At 40.3% G+C, this 16,383-nt stretch overlaps 1 non-coding gene across 1 annotated transcript; it reads right to left on the minus strand.

The window, feature by feature from the left end:
- Positions 1 to 2,294: 2,294 nt before the first annotated feature.
- Positions 2,295 to 2,399, minus strand: LOC112582385. Its single transcript, XR_003106924.1, has one exon. It is a non-coding gene; the product is annotated as a U6 spliceosomal RNA (small nuclear RNA).
- Between the last annotated feature and the right edge of the window lie 13,984 nt (positions 2,400 to 16,383).

The following is a 16,383-nucleotide window of genomic DNA, read 5'->3' on the forward strand; positions in this document are numbered from 1 at the left end:
ATAAGCAGCTCACAACATGGCAGCTGGCTTCTTTAAAACCAGCAAGGGAGATAGTGTCCTTGCAAGACTGCTGTTAGTCATACATACTATAGTCATATATGTATATATATATATATGATCATGTGCATCCTTTCACCTTTGGCACCTACTACTGACCAGAAGCAAGTCATAGTTCTTCCCACTTTTCGGAGAAGGTAGCTACATAAAGGTATGAACACCAGAAGACAGGGATCATAGTGGCCACCATAAAGTCTGTCTGCCACAATTATGTATTTTTTTTTTTTAGCTCTGTCCATTAAAATGACCTAAAAGCAATGTCACCTCAGTACTAATGAACACTCCCTCGTGCTCAGGTTGTAGCCTCGAAGACCATTCCCCTTAAAGGGAAGCTGGGTCCTTTTGGAGAAAGAGCTTATTGCACGGCTGGGACAGGGAAAGTACAAGGAGATCTAAGGACATCTTTTATGCTCACAATCCATAATGTTCTCAAAAATCAGTGGGGTTATGTCCCACTGGCCACAGTCATAACATTTAGAACATTATGAAGACTAATGGTGGCAATTAATGGAAACAAATGAGTTCTGTGAAAACCCATGATTTGATAATGATGTTCAAAATAGAGAAACTAAACAAACCCAGAAGGTGGCAGGTTGCTCTGAACAACTGTAGGACCATCTCTTCAATAGTCAACATCATAACAAAAGATACCTAAAAATTAAATGCTGTGGGTGGTCCTTGAACAGATCATGATTTGGATGAAACAACTGATAAGGGCATTTTTATGTTATTTGGAAATTTTTTAATATGGTTTAGGTATTTGATGAAATGGAAAGATGGAGTTTGTTGACTTAAAAAAGGAGATTATAAAATAGCGTGCACACTGTGATACATCCTTGCAAAAAGTACACACACACACATACACATAATAGCGCAGGAAAATCTCTTGAAGTACAGGTACTGAGGTGTTAACAGTGGTGGATCTCTGTGACGGGTGGCAGGGGGTGTTTATGAATTTCTTCTTATTTCTGAAACAAATTAGTAGCTTAAAACAATACAAACTTATTCTCTTATAGGTTTATGAGGCCTTCTGATTCCCCTCCTTCCCTTTTCTAAGAATCCTTGTGATTACATTGAGCGCACATGGATCATTCAGGGTAATCTCTCCATTTCAAGATCTTTCACTTATGGGTGGGGGTAGAGTGGGAGGGAGGCTCAAGGGGGAGGGAATTTATGTACACATATAGCTGATTCATGTTGTTGTATAGCAGAAATCAACCAAAATTGCAAAGCAATTATCCTCTGATTAAAAAAAAAAATCCTTCACTTAGTCACATCTGCAGAATCCCTTTTGCCATGTAAATGGTTCCAGGGATAAGGTCATGGACATCTTTGAGGAGGGCCATTATTCTGTCTGCCACAGAGTATGATGTTTTTACTTTTTATTTTTGTGTCTAGATTTTGTAATTTTATATAACATGTGTGTGTTACTTAAAATGTGTAACTTAAAGGACTTACCTGGCGGTCCAGGGGTTAAGACTCCATGCTCCCAAGCAGAGGATGCAAGTTAGATCCCTGGTGGAGAAACTAAGACCCCCCATGCACCACAGTGCAGCTGAAAAAAGAAACAAAACTAAAAAAAAATATGTAAGTTAAAAGTAGAAAAATGTTATAGTTTAATTTCAAGTGACACGAATGTGGTTATTTATAAACTTTACCTGGCTGCATGTGAAGTTTGAGCTTTGCATCCATTTATTTTCTTACTTTTTATTTATACCAAATCATAAAATTCAAGTTCACAATTCCATGTTGCTAGAAATTGCAGCAAGTGTTTGGTAGCTGGGTCAGAGACTTCTGTATATCGGACTGAACAAGGAGCCATGAATTGAGAAGTCATTTCTTTCATTTGTTGTCTCCCCCAGCCACTAAGGGGTGAAGTATCAAACTCAAATTCTGTAAGGATGAATGTTTCGCCTTAGGAGAGTGGGTCTCCCTGGGGGCAGTGCCATCAAGGGTATACTTTGAAAACACATGGGGCTATTTTGGTCGTTACAGTGATTGACAGGAATCCCCTGGCAGGGATCTCCTGGCAGTTAGAGGGCAGGAGCCAAGAATGTCATGTGTCCTTCAGTGTCTGTGACATTTGTACAGGGATGAATGTTCCTCCGTTTTACATAATTTCCAAATGTCCCTCTAGCCATCCATGTGTATGAAAAACCTATCTGTGGTTGTCCAAGCCTAAGCCTAACCTCATTTACATGTAAAGTTAAAGTACTTTTTTTCTAAAATTTACTTTTAAAAATATGGGATGCTTTCACAAATGTGCATGTCATTCTGTGCAGGGGCCATGCTTATCCTCTCTGTATAATTCTAATCTTAGTATACTGCTGCTGAAGCGAGCATAACTCAAAGTATTTTTTGAGCAGTTTTAATATCCTGGAATTTTCCAGGAACGGAACTACTGTGTAAATTGAAAGGAGTATGTGTTGTTTTGTTTGGAACCTTACCAAGAATGGTTTAATGTTTTAGAAAATCACACCAATGACATCAATGCCATTTATGGGCTGTGCTGGATATCTTCCATTGCCCTTCCAGATTCACTCTGCCCTCTCTGCCTCTGCTGTGCCCTGGGAAGGGATTGGATCAATAGATTTCCTTGCTCTCTGGCTTCTGCATAGGTTCACTCATTCGAGAGCATGGACAGGAGATTTGGAAGGCAAAAGGAGAGTGAGATTTGGCACTTGAAAGGACCACTAGAAACAAGATGTTATCTAATCCATGGAAGCATAAAGTTGGATATGACACCAGTATTCTGTTTGAAAATGATAATGTTATATATACGATTGAGTCCAGGCTAGTCAGAAGGCACCAGTAAACTGCCTGGAGAGGTGTCTTAAACTCCTATGGTACTTGATCCTATCAATTCATTTCTCACTTAATCCACATTTATGGCTTCCCGAGAGTTCTCTATGACTGGTTAACAGAGAAAAAGCACAGGCCTGGTTTTTGCAGTTTGCTGCCCAGCCAAAGGCAGAAGGTATTTCTAGGGGCAAAACTGCGGGCAGTACATCTTACTGTTCACTTCAAGTGGGAGGAGAGATGGCCTCTTTTCTCTCTGGGTATAGTATAATTGGGAGATACAATCTGACACAGCCCAGAGTGTCCCTGCTTATTCTTGCTTTATGTGCCAAGAATGCAAGGCCCTGACCACTTTACCTGACTCATTTCTCTGGGCTGTATGTGCTCCACCTTGAGGGGGGAGGTGATATTTCCTTCTGGGGTAAAGAGCAAGCTTGCTATATAAGATGTCAATTCCCCAAGGCCGGTGTCCTTTGGCTGTGATGCAGACATGCGTTGTGTACATAGTATGTCCACCTGGCCCCTCTGCATGGCCTCTTTTTGGGCTTAGAGCTGTGGGAACCCACACAAATATGCTGATGGTGCTGCTACTGCTTACTGTGCTGCTGGCATCCAGGAAATGTTAACAGGCTAACTTGTTAGCTTGTAAATAGGAGAAAATCCCATACCCTGACAAATATTTGTTAAATGCTTTGCAGTTGGTTTTATAAACCTTTTGCAGATTATGTGACATGAACCTGATTTTGCATTGAGTGTTGCAATTCAGAGTTCTTCCTCTGTGGCTTTGGTGCCTTAGGGGAAAATGTTGCCACTTCTATGTTTGAATGTCTTATTTTTTTCTCTATTCAGGCAAAACTCCCTTGGCAGAAGTGTCACTGCATATCTGTTGGAAAAAGAACAGGTACATTTTAATGACTTCATGAAACCATTTGACAAAGTTTCATAGCAAACAATACTAAGGACGAGGAGTGAATGGATTGCCAATATTGTAAATCAGAAATTCAAATATTTGTTGTTAGGTTTTTTCTATTTACACCGTAGATAGATAACATTATATGTTCCTATTCCAATTGTTTGTAATTCTGTTTTGCCCCTTTCCTTTCCATAGTAAGTTTAATCTTCTTAGAATTGTCCTTATTTCTCATAGTTCTAAATAATGAAATTTCAGCATTTAGTCTGAAAAAATCACAGGCCCTCCTAACTGCTGTTGTAAGAAATCCCAGCAACAGAATAAGAAGACAATATTCTGGTTTCTTAAGATGTCCTTAAAATGTTATGTCTAATAAAGGGGTCTTGTAAGACATCTGGAACTGAGAACTTATGGCTTATTCTGTGAAAGTAACCTTGGCCTTAAAAGCCTGGTTTTTTTGTTTGTTTGTATTATTTAGTAATATGTTTCTCTGGTAATGCTATTTAAATCTACATCTCCATGTCCTAAAAGCTATGAATACCTATGAGTTGGTTTTAATAGTCAAGTGAAATGAATATTTATGTACACACACAAACGTGTATGCAAATATTTATAGCATCATTATCAAAAACTGGAAACAACCAGATGTCCTTCAGCAGGTGAATGGATAAACAAACTGATTGCTGCTGCTGTTTAGTTGCTAAGTCATGTCTGCCTCTTTGTGACCGCATGGACTGTAGCCCATCAGGTTCTTCTGTTCATGGGATTTCCCAGGCAAGAATACTGGAGTGGGTTGCCATTTCCTTCTGCAGGGGATCTTTCTGACCCAGGGATCGAACCCATGTCTCCTGCTTGGCTGACAGATTCTTTACCACTTTTGCCACCTGGGAAACCCATAAACAAACTGGTGCATGCATACAATGGAATACTAGTCAGTAATAAGAAGGAAAGATCTATTGATTCACTCAACAAAATGAATGAATCTTTCTTTTTGTGGTAAAGTATGCATAATATAAGCATTGGTGAATCTTAAATTCATTTTGCCAAGCAAAAGAAGCCAGACTCCAAAGACTCAAAAGTACTGTATGATTCTATTAATATGGCTTTTTTTTTGGTTGAGCTGGGTCTTTGTTGCTGTACAAGGGTTTTTTTTCTATAACTGTGGAGAGTGGAGGCTACTCCCCAGTTGTGATGCATGGGCTTCTCATGGCAGTGGCCTCTTCTGTTGCAAAGCATGGGCTCCAGGGCATACAGGCTTCCGTAGTTGCAGCACTTGGGCTCAGCAGTTATGGTTCACGGGCTTAGTTGCCCCATGGCATGTAGGATCTTCCCGGACAGGTCTCCAACCCATGTCCCCTGCATTGGCAGGCGGATGCCCATCCACTGTACCACCAGGGAAGTCCTCATATGACATTTTGAAAAAGGCAAAACTAAAGATATGTGTATTAGTTTCCTATTGCTGCTACAAAAATTTAACACAAATTTATTCTCTTACGATTCTGGAGGCCAGAAATTTGAAATCAGTTTCACTAGGCTAAATAAAGTCAAGGTGTTGTAGGGCTGGTTTCTTCTTGAACCTCTAGAGAAGAATTCATTTTCCATGACTTTTCTGGCTTCCGGAGGCAGCCTGTTTTCCTCAGCTTGTGACTCCTTCCTCACATCACTCCAACCCTTTGCTTCCATTCTCAGGTCTCCTACTATCTCCTTTGACTTTCTTGCTGCCTTCTTTGAGGACCCTTGTGATTACATTTAGGACCCACCTGGATAATCCAGGGTAGTCTCTCAATCACGAGATTTTTAATTTAGTCACATCTGCAAAATCCCTGTGGGGATTAGGACACGGATGTCTTTCCATATCACTGTTTTATTTATTTATTTATTGCTGCGCTGGGTCTTCGTTGCTGCACACAGGCTTTCTCTAGTTGTGGCAAGCGGGGCTACTCTTTGTTGCATTGCACGGGTTTCTTATTGAGGTAGCTTCTCTTGTTGTGGAGCGTGGGCTCTAGGGCTCAGGCTTCAGTAGCTGTGGGACCTGGTCTCAGTAGCTGTGTCTCACAGGCTCTAGAGTAGTTGTGGCGCACAGACTTACTTGCCTTGTGGCATGTGGAACCTCCCCAGACCAGGGATCAAACCCATGTCCCCTGCACTGGCAGGCAGATTTTTTACCACTGAGCCGCCAAGGAAGCCCAATCTATTAATGTATTTTCATCTTTGATTTCTCTTAATTTGCATTTGTTTTATATATTTCCACTTCATTTACACGAATCATTTTGTGCTTCATTTAACAATAGTTCAGTACTATATTTCATATTTGAAAGTTGCTAAGAGAGTCGATCTTAAAAGTTCTCATTACAAGAAAAAAGATTCTGTAATTATGTATAGTGATGGATGTTAACTAGACTTATTGTGGGAATCATTTTGCAATATATACTTATATTGAGTCATTATGTTACATACCTGAAACTAGTATAATAATGTTTGTCAATATATTGTTTTTAAAAGCCCATGTTTTAACTAATGTAAGACTGTCAACAAAAAGAGCTATACATGAATATTGTACTCCAGTTGGTAAATAGATACAGAAATATAGATAGGTCTATAAATATCAGATAATATTCTTAGATATATGTTCTGGCTCTGGCTGCTGAAATGGCTTAGAAACAGTTACACCCCAAAAGTAGGAAGCACACCTCTCATCCAGATCTTTGTTTCTAAACACCATTCTCCCATAAATGGAATCAGGGCTCCTTGAAGAAATGGCTGATTCTAGGCACTGGGGCAGGAAGATACAAAATGAGTACAAAACATCCGGTGGGACCAGAGGGGGAAAAACAATGGAACCCTACACTTGTTCTTTCTAGACCCCTGCTATGAATCATACACTGTGATGTATTTTTTAATATTTATTTTTATTTATTTATCTGGCTGTGCCAGGTCTTAGTTGCAGCATTTGGGATCTTTAGTTGCAGCATTCAAAACTCTTAGTTGTAGCATGTGGGATCTAGTTCCCTGACCAGGGATTGAACCTGGACCCCGTGCATTGGGAGTGTGGAATCTTAGCCACTGGACCACCAGAGAAGTCCCTGTGATGTATATTTTGACTTTCATACCCTTGCTATACATAGTGTGTGCTTTCCCTGTAATAAACTGTACATTTTTAAGTTTTTCTCATTTTAGGGTCCTATGATTACAGGACACGAAGTGATGCAGTTTTTTTTCAGGTTGTATTCCATTACAAGTTATTACAAGGTTTTGAATATGATTCCCTGTTGTTTAGTTACTAAGTCATGTCCAACTCTTTTGCCGCCCCATGGACTGTAGCCTACAAGGCTCCTCTGTCCTCGGAATTTTCCAGGTAGGAATACTGGAGTGGGTTGCCATTTCCTCCTCAAAATATTGGTGCAAATGGCAATATTTTATTCTTTTTTATGGCTGAGTTACACTCCATTGTCTGTATATACCACATGTTAAGCCAATCATTTGTTGATTGGCACTTGAGTTGTTTCCATGTCCTGGATATTATAAATTGTGCTGCTATGAACATTGGGGTACATGTATCTTCTTGAATTAGAGTTTTCATTTTTTTCAGATATATATTCAAGAGTAGGATTGCAAGATGATATGCTAGCTCAATTTTTAGTTTATTAAGAAACCTCCATTCTGTTTTCTTTTACTGACTGCACCAGTTTATATTCCCACTAACAGTGTAGGAAGTTTCCTTTTTCTCCACACCCTCTTCAGCATTTATTTATTTGTAGACTTTTTAATGGTGGCTATTCTGACTGGTATGAGGTGATACCTCATTGTAGTTTTGATTTGCATCTCTCTAATGATTAGCAATGTTGAACACCTTTTCATGTGCCTGTTGGCCATCTCTGTGTCTTTTGAGAAATGTCTATTTAAATCTTCTGCTTATTTTTTGACTGGGTTGTTTGATTTTTTGACATTGAACTGTATGAACTATTCGTTTATTTTGTATAGTAACTCCTTGTCAAAAGCATTGTTTGCAAATACTTTCTCCCATTCCACAAGTTGTCTTTTCATTTCGTTGATCGTTTCCTTTGCTGTGCTAAAGCTTTTAAGTTTGGTTAGATCCCATTTCGGAGAAGACAATGGCAACCCACTCCAGTACTCTTGCCTGCAAAATCCCATGGACGGAGGAGCCTGGTAGGCTGCAGTCCATGGGGTCGCACAGAGTCGGACATGACTGAAGCAACTTAGCAGTAGCAGATCCCATTTATTTTTGCTTTTGTTTCTTTTGCCTTGAGAGACAGATCTAAGAAAATACTGCTATGATTTATGTCAGAGAATGTTTTGCCTATGTTCTTTTCTAGGAGTTGATGTAGTTATGTCTTATACGTAGGTTTTTAAACCATTTTGAGTTTATATTTGTATATGGTATAAGGGAGTATTCTAATTTCTTTATTTTCATGTAGCTGTCCAGCTTTCTCAGCACCACTTGTTTTAGAGGTTCTCTTTTCTCCATTGTATAGTCTTGACTTCTTTGTCATAGATTAATTAATTGTAGGGATGTGGGTTTATTTCTAGGCTCTCTATTCTGTTCCATTGATCTATATGTCTGCTTTTTTCTAAGACCACACTATTTGGTTACTGTAGTTTTGTAATATAGTCTAAAGTCTGGGAGGGTTATGCCTCCAGCTTTGTTCTGTTTTGGTGGGGAACAGGCACTGCACAGTGTGGCATGCAGGATCTTAGTTCCCTGACCAGGGATCGAACCCATGCCCCCTGCAGTGGAAGGGTGGAGTCTTAACCACTGGACTGCCAGGGAAGTCCTCAACTTTATTCTTTTTCCTCCGACTTGCTTTGGCAATTCTGGGCATTTTGTGGTTCCATATAACTTTAAGGATTAGTTTTTCTATTTCTTTGGAAAATGTCATGAGTATTTTGACATGGATTGCATTAAATCTGTAGATTGCTTGAAGGTAGTGTGACCATTTTAACAGTATTAATTCTTCCAATCCAAGAGCATGGGGTTGCTTTCCATTTCTTTGAATCATCTTCCGTTTCCTTTATCAGTGTTTTATCTTTTTAAGTGTAGAAGTCTTTCACCTCCTTGGTTAAGTTTATTGGTAGGTATTTGATTTTTTTTTAATGTGATTTTAAATTTGATTTTTTTTTTACTTTCTTTTTAACACTTCATTATTTGTATAAAGAAATGCAGCAGATTTCTGAGTATTAATTTTTTATCCTGCTCTCTTGCTAAATTCATTTGTTAGCTCTAATAGATTTTGTGTGGAGACTTTAGGGTTCTCTCTACATATATCATGGCATCTGCAAATAGTGACAAGTTTTACCTCTAACCTTCCAATTTGGATACCTTTAGTTTCTTTTCTGATTATTGTAGCTGGACCTTCCAATACTATGCTGAATAGAAGTGGCAAGAGTGGGCATCCTTGTGTTGTTCCTGAACTTAGAAGGAAGGCTTTCAGCTTTTCACTGCTGAGTATTATGTTGGCTGTGGGTTTGTTGTAAATGGCTTTCCTTATGTTCCTTCTATACCCATTTTGGTGAGAATTTTTATCAGGAATGGATGTTCAATTTTGTCAAATGCTTTTTCTGCATCTGTTGAGATGATTATGTGGTTTTTGTCTTTCCTTTTGTTAATGTGCTATATCACGTTGTTGAATTCATTTTGCTAATATTTTTGAGGATTTTTACATCTGTATTTGTAAAAGATACTGGCCTGTAATTTTGTTTTTTTTTGTAGTGTGTTTGTCTGATTTTGGTATCAGAGTGATGTTGTCTTCATAATATGAATTTGGCACTGTTTCCCACTCTTCAGTTATTTTGCAATCATTTGATAAAGGTAGGTATAAGTTGTTCTCTGTATGTTTGGTAGAATTCCTCAGTGAAGCTGTCTGTCTTGGACTTTTGTTTGCAGGATAGTAATCATATTGTTTAGTGTTTCTCTATCCTTCTATGTATAAATTTCTTTTTAAATTTCAGTGTCATTTTTTAAATGTCAAATTCTACTAATATTTTTCATATTAGATTTCTCTTAATTTGTATTTGTTTATATATTTCCTCTTCCTTTACATTAATCTTTTTGTTTCATCTTGTGCTTCATTTAAATTATATAAAATTGAACTTTAGTTCAATTTGTGAATACTAATTTTTAATAAGGGAGTAGATTCCATTTATATTTATCATGATCACTAATACATTTGTTTTATTATTCATTTCATTTTTCTATGCTACTTTGTTTTCTCATCATTTTTTGGTGGCACAGTGGTAAAGAATCCACCTGTCAATGCAGGAGACATAGGAGATGTGAGTTCAATCCCTGGGTCGGAAAGATCCCCTAGAGAAGGAAATGGCAACCTACCCTAGTGTTCTTGCCTGGAAAACCCCATGGACAGGGGAGATTGGCAGGCTACAGTCCACGAGGTCACAAAGAGCTGGACATGACTTAGCGATTGAGCATGTGCGTGATCATTTTTTATTTGCTTTGTGATTTTTACATTTATTTTTCTCTTTTGAGTGTTTGCTTTTATCTTCTTTGTTTCTTTGGAAGGCCTATGTGTTCCTTTTGATACTGGTAAGCTTGACTTTTTTTTTTCGGTGGCACCATGTGGCTTGTGAGATCTTAGTTCTCTGACCACAGATTGAACCCTGGGTCCTCAACAGTGAGACCGTGGAGTCCTAACCACTGGACCGCCAGGGAATTCCCTGGTAACTATGACTTTTAAGTTTTTCAGAAGCATTCTGTGGGTCTATGGAATGTCATGTACCCTGTATTGTAATAGCAAGAAAGTTCTCCGTGACTGTTAGTGTCACTTCAGAAGAAATCTGAAGGCAACTTTTTAAAGCAGTTCTTTGTAGCCAAGGATAATTTGGGATAATTTGAACATCAGTAAAAATAATTGCATCAGGGAATTCCCTCACAGTCTAGTGGTTAGGACTCTGAACTCTCACTGTTGTGTGCCTAGGTTCAATCCCTGGTCAGGGAACTAAGATCCTGCAGCCTAGGTGCTGCTGCTGCTAAGTCGCTTCAGTCGTGTCCGACTCTGTGCAACCCCATAGACGGCAGCCCACTAGGCTCCCCTGTCCCTGGGATTCTCCAGGCAAGAATACTGAAGTGGGTTGCCATTTCCTTCTCCAATGCATGAAAGTGAAAAGTGAAAGTGAAGTCGCTCAGTCCTGTCGGACTCTTCGCGACCCCATGGACTGCAGCCTACCAGGCTCCTCCGTCCATGGGATTTTCCAGGCAAGAGTACTGGAGTGGGGTGCCATTGCCTTCTCCGGCAGCCTAGGTGCAGCATAGCTTAAAAAAAAAAAAAAATAATTGCAGTGAATTGAGACACACTGAATATGTTTGAATCACGAGTATAAGACTACCAAGAAAACTTATTTTTGCCTTAAAAAAAAACCTGATTATGGTAGTTGACTTTTAAAATAGTGGGATAAAGAGGTCAGGAGATACTCTCCTCAGTGAAATAACCATTTAACTGGTAAAAATTATTTTAAAAAGTCAATCATTTTAAGTATCTGGAATTTGTTTTAAGGACATACAGCAAATAGAGAAGCATTTATTCAAGAAAATCTACAGACCTTAGTGATGGACCAGGAAGCCTGGTGTACTGTAGTTCATGGGGTTGCAAAGAGTCAGACACGACTGAGCAACTGAACTGAACTGAACTGAAGAACAATGGGAGTCCATAGAATTTAAGCCAAGGACTGCTTCCCATCCCCCGGCTCAGTATGATGGAGGCTCTGCTCTTAGAACTCTTAGAAAATAGAACCAGAAAGATGAGGCCCCATTCCCTTACATCTCCTGGTCTAGAGCTTTGGTTTCACTCCAGGGAGGCAGGCCAACACCACCTCTCATCACAGCCAGCTCTGTGTTGCAGAAGGTATATATCCAGGCAGGGGCAGGGCAGAGGATTGGCGATCTCTCCCCTGCCCAGGTTTCACGGTAGGATGGAAGGTCTGCACACGTGTGGTAGGCTGTGTAGTACTGGGTTCCATCATTCCTGCTCCTGTTTGCTCACAGGGCAAAGGTTCCATATCAGGAAGAGCGAGATGATAAGACGAGGGGCTACAATCCCTGCCCACTTACCCTCCTCCAGAGCAGACGTGTCACTCTGGGAGAAGTGGGCCACCAGCCTCTTCCCTCAGCTCAAGCAGAGGAATACAGAGGTCCCCTTAGAACTTAGAACAGTGCCTGTCACACAGTGTGAGTGTGTGTGTGTGTGTGTGAGAGAGAGAGAGAGAGGGAGACAGTTTGGCAGAGTACACAGATCTTTTCAGTTACAGTCTTTTTCCCCCCAAAGTTGGGCTGTTGCTTCATTTTCTTCTGAAAACCAATATTGTAGAGAAGTCTGAAACCAAACTGGCTTTGTTGCCTTCAAGCACAGTGGTTAAGAGCTCTGGTCCGACCGCCTCACTTTGTGGCGGTCGGACCAGAGCTCTTTGACTTGCCCCGTGATGTGTGACCTTGGGCAAAGTGACTTGACCTCTCTGATCCTCTCTGATCCTTACTGTTGTCCTCAGCAAAGTGGGGCAGCTCCTAGACCTCCCTGTCGTGGACCCTTTGGATCTGTTAGCCAGACCAGCCTTCCTCTCTTTTCTTCGTCTGTTTCTTCTCGCTCTAACCTTTTAGTTCTGGTGGGACTTCTAGTCATAGTACCCTCAGCCCCTGCTTGAATACCTCACTCCATCCTCTTGCCCACCGTCATGGATCCAAGGGCGAGCACAGAACATAAACAACCGGTGTCCTTCTGTGGGGAAACCAGAAGAGGGACTCTGTCTTCTTTTGGGGCAGCTGAGCTGGGACACTGTGAGCCCAGAGCTGCCTGTGCATCTGGGGGAAGCCTGCCTGCTCCCAAGCGCAATGAGAGAGCTGAGGCAGCTGGAGGGCAGAGGGATCCTGACAAGATGGTCCGAGTCGCTGAATCCAGTCCACTTAACAGCCAGCACCACCATTTTATTGGAAGGCTAAATGAGAGAATTCATGGAAAGTACCATGTGGTGTGTGGAACTCAAGCCCTCCATTAATGATGACTTGTTTTCTCCTCCGGGAATGATGGCAGGGCTTCCCCCACCCCACTCCCCACCCCCGCCTGCCCCTTATTAAACATTGTTGCCAAATGTCTCTGTGGGCAGGTACTTAATTTCCTGTAAACCCTGGTGAGTTCTTTCAGTCCACAGATACAGATCTTCCTCCAGCTTAGGAAGACCTTCTTCTCAAAGCTTTCATCCTACGCCTTGGTGGGAACAGCGAGTCCCTGGGTGCTGGGGCTGACGCTCTGTTCTTCCTATCTTTATCTTTGTCCTCCTCTGCCTGATGAGTTCCTGGAGGCGTGGACGTGGTCGGCAGTGTTAATCTCAATAGCGGTTGACTTCTTCCTTGTTCTACCCCCAACTCCCCAGGCCACAGAAGGTCCAGGCGGCAGAACTCCTTGCTTACATAAGGCCAGCTCCTTTATGCTGGGTGGTTGTGGAGAAGGCTTCACCTGTTTCCCGGGCCAGGGCTGCTGTCTTTCTAGCAGCAGTACCAGCAGGTACCTGCCATACACTACTTCTCAGTGATAGACTTCAGGCAAAGTTATGGGGACGAGGGCAACTATGCAGGTTCCACAAACCCCTGATGTGCAGGCCTAGCCTGGGCGCTAGTAAGAAATGCAGAATCTCAGGCCCCAAACTGGACTCACTGCATCACAGGGAGCCTTTCTGACAACATTCCCAGGCGATTTGTGTACCCATTTGAGAAGCTTGGCTCCAGAGCACAGGCCACTGTAACCCTTTTATTCATAGTCCTTTTTTTGGAGTGGGGAGATCTACTCACAAGTCATTGTTCATAGCAAAATCCTTCCCAGACTCCTTACCAGACCACATCATGTCATGTTCTTTTTACTGCTTACTTCATCTTCATGTGAAATTTCCCTTAATGTCACTACCATAAAGTGGGGGCTCTATTACCAAGGACTAGGAATCTTATATGCACAATTCACACTTTATTGAAACTTTAATTTTACTAGGTCAGATTTCTGCTGTGTCCTTGGCTCGCCTCACCTTTTGGAGAATTACGAAACTTGCCACATTTCTGCCAGATGCTTCTTCCTGTTTTGTTCTCAGTTTGGGCTGTTTGTTTCTATTTGCTTGATGTTTGTATGCAAAAACAATCAAAAAACATTTGTGGTTTATGTTAACACAGAGCACAATTCAAATTTGTTCCATATGAGATTCTCTGACTAATAATTCTAATGTCCTGTAGTTGCTCTAAGGTTAAGGTTGAATTATCATTTCTTTTTAGCATATTTATTGGATGTGTTTTGGGGTGAAAAGCCGTTATGTCATTAAAAAGAAGTCTTTGTTCAAAATGTGGAAAATTTTTCAAGAGCTGCTTTAACAAATGTTGCTAGCTGAAAGGTCATTCTGTAAGATAGTTATGTTCTTGGCAAAAATTTAAAAGCACAAGCACATCAAGAGTTGGCCAAGGAATGGGGAACTGGGAATTCTCTTCTGCTGGAGGGAATGTATATTAGTACAGTCATTTTGGAAAGTAATACTGAAAATGTGCCACATCCAGCAATTTTACTTCTTTGATACTCAAAGAGAAAGTTTTTATAAATGTGGGCAAAGAGCTAATAAAGAATGTGCTAGAATTTCTTAAAGTACTATTGGTGTGTGGGCCACTTGTTTATGTATCACCTGGGCTCCTGGTTAAACTGCAAATTCCTCAGCTGTATACTGTACCTACTAAAAATAAGAATTTCTAGGAATTGAGGCCCAGGAATTCACATCTTTAACAATGTGTTCCCTTCCAAATTTGAAAGGCATTGCTGTTTTCCTAATATGTAGTCTAATTTTATTTCTTTTAGTGCTTGTTCTTATTGTTTTGAAAAGAAGTGGTATTATATGGTCCACAGAAAAGTGAGAAAAGAAGCAACTAGTATCTGTAATGCTTGCCCTTCTCCAAAGATTCTTTGAAATTTGAAGGTAATATTTTTCCTTCTATGTTTATATATGTTTGTTTTTTAAACTTGCTACAGAAAATTTCAAATATATACACAAAGAGAATAATGCATCAAGCACCCATGTGTGTATCATACAGCTTCAACGATTGTCTGCTCAACTGCAATCTTCTTTCAATTCTGTCTACCACTCAACCTCAACCTCTTTTCCACTCACCCTCTTTGAAGGCCATCTCTGACAGCATATCATTTTATCTGTAAATATTTTGACAATGTATCTCTAAAAGATAAGGACTCAAAGATATGATCACACCATCTTTACACCTAAACCAGATTAACAATAGTTTCTGTCAGCATTTATCTGGTTAGTGTCGATAGCAATCCAGTCAGTGTTCACATTTCTCTAATTGTCTGATTTTTTTAATACTTTTGACTTAAGATTCGGATGAAGTTCATACAGTTCAATTGACTGAGATATCTTTTGTTTCTTTTCTCATCTGTTGGTTTCCCCTCCAATGTTTTTCGCCTTATAATTTATTTATTGAAGAAAGAAGATCCCATAGTGTTTCCCACCATCTAGATTTTATCGATTACATCCTTGTTGTTTCATTGATATGTTTCTCTGTTCTTTTATTTCCTGTAAATTGGCAGAGAGAGCTAGTGGGTTGATTAGGTTCAGGTTTCATTTTTTTCCACCAATGCACTATGTATTTCCATCATGAGGCATATGTCTGGTTTGAAATTTGAAGGTAATTTTTTTCCTTCTATGTTTATATATGTTTGTTTTTTAAACTTGCTACGGAAATTTTCAAATATATACACAAAGAGAATAATGCATCAAGCACCCATGTGCGTAACATACATATTACTCTGGTTAGCAGCTATTGATGATCATTGTTCAGATCCATTGATTTATTAGTGGTTGAAAAATGGTGATATTCTATCAAGTCTTCTTCATATATTGTAGGGATACTTCTTCAGTTCAGTTCAGTTCAGTCCCTCAGTCATGTCCAACTCTTTGTGACCCCATGGACTACAGCACGCCAGGCCTCCCTGTCCATCACCAACTCCTGGAGTTTACTCAAGCTCATGTCCATTGAGTGGGTGATGCCATCCAACCATCTTATCCTCTGTCGTCCCCTTCTGCTCCCGCCTTCAATTTTTCCCAGCATCAGGGTCTTTCAAATGAGTCAGTTGTTCGCATCAGGTGGCCAAAGTATTGGAGTTTCAGCTTCAGCATCAGTCCTTCCAATGAATATTCAGGACTGGTTTCCTTTAGGATGGACTGGTTGGATCTCCTTGCAGTCCTAGGGACTCTCAAGAGTCTTCTCCAACACCACAGTTCAAAAGCATCAATTCTTCAGCGCTCAGCTTTCTTTGTAGTCCAACTCTCACATCCATACATGACTACTGGAAAAACCATAGCTTTGACTAGACAGACCTTTGTTGGCAAAGTAATGTCTCTGCTTTTTAATATGCTGTCCAGGTTGGTCATAACTTTTCTTCCAAGGAGTAAGCGTCTTTTAATTTCATGGCTGCAGTCACCATCTGCGGTGATTTTGGAGCCCAAAAAATAGTCTCTCACTGATTCCATTGTTTCCCCATCTATTTCCCATGAAGTGATAGGACCAGATGCCATGATCTTAGTTTTCTGAATGTTGAGCTTTAAGCCAACTTTTT

The sequence above is a fragment of the Bubalus bubalis genome, chromosome X (genome assembly GCF_019923935.1).
Source record: "Bubalus bubalis isolate 160015118507 breed Murrah chromosome X, NDDB_SH_1, whole genome shotgun sequence".
NCBI lineage: Eukaryota > Metazoa > Chordata > Mammalia > Artiodactyla > Bovidae > Bubalus > Bubalus bubalis.